The sequence below is a fragment of the Rhineura floridana genome, chromosome 3 (genome assembly GCF_030035675.1).
Source record: "Rhineura floridana isolate rRhiFlo1 chromosome 3, rRhiFlo1.hap2, whole genome shotgun sequence".
Lineage (NCBI taxonomy): Eukaryota > Metazoa > Chordata > Lepidosauria > Squamata > Rhineuridae > Rhineura > Rhineura floridana.
The window spans coordinates 138038806-138039605 of NC_084482.1; the positions used below are offsets into that span (position 1 = coordinate 138038806).

The window sequence follows — 800 nt, forward strand, 5'->3', positions numbered from 1 at the left end:
TGGCAGAGGTATAGCACTAGAGCACAGAGGGCCGAGGAAGGAAAAGTGAAGAAGACGGTGGGGGGGGATCACATCCTCTCCTCTAGAGCGAAGAGGACACAATCTAAAGACAACACAAAAGTTCTGCCCTGGGCTGTTCAGGGGAAAGGGCAGGATATAAATTCAATAAATAAACAATATTCTAAGCCATTTTGAGCCAAGGCCAGGAAGAGAACCTCAGCCACAGATCATGTAAGAATTAGAAGAGCTAAAACTGAGCAGATCTACACCACCTACATTGGCCATAACCTTTCTTCATCCCACCTACCAATAAGTCTGGGAAATATTGTGTGTGCTCTAGTGTGTGTCCCTACATTTTTGGGTACTGGCATGGAAAGGATTCCTAGAGAACAATGTGTCCCTTGGGCTGAGATTCACTACTGCTGATATACATTAATATATGATACTAAACTGATAAGAACAGACACTACACTTGATCTTAGCCATTAGGCCGAGAAGCTATACAGTATCTAGTGGTATGGACAAGCTCTTATTATTTCTTATTAAATCTCTATACAATCAGACCTCCTGTCAAGTTAGATGCGGGGAGCAAGGTCACATTACTAATCCAATTTCAATTACTAGGGGGGTAAAACAGGGCTGTATTTTGGCCCCTTTTTAATTTATTTTTAAATGATTTGGCCACTTTTCTTCATAATGTTGACTCTCATGCTCCTAAATTGTCTAATGTTAAAATACCATTACTTTTGTATGCTGATGATGCCATATTGTTATCCTTGTCCAGAATAGGGTTAAATCCT

At 40.5% G+C, this 800-nt stretch overlaps 1 pseudogene; it reads right to left on the reverse strand.

Annotated features, from left to right (window-relative positions):
* Window positions 1-391: 391 nt before the first annotated feature.
* LOC133382631 (U2 spliceosomal RNA) lies at window positions 392-502 on the reverse strand (annotated as a pseudogene).
* Between the last annotated feature and the right edge of the window lie 298 nt (window positions 503-800).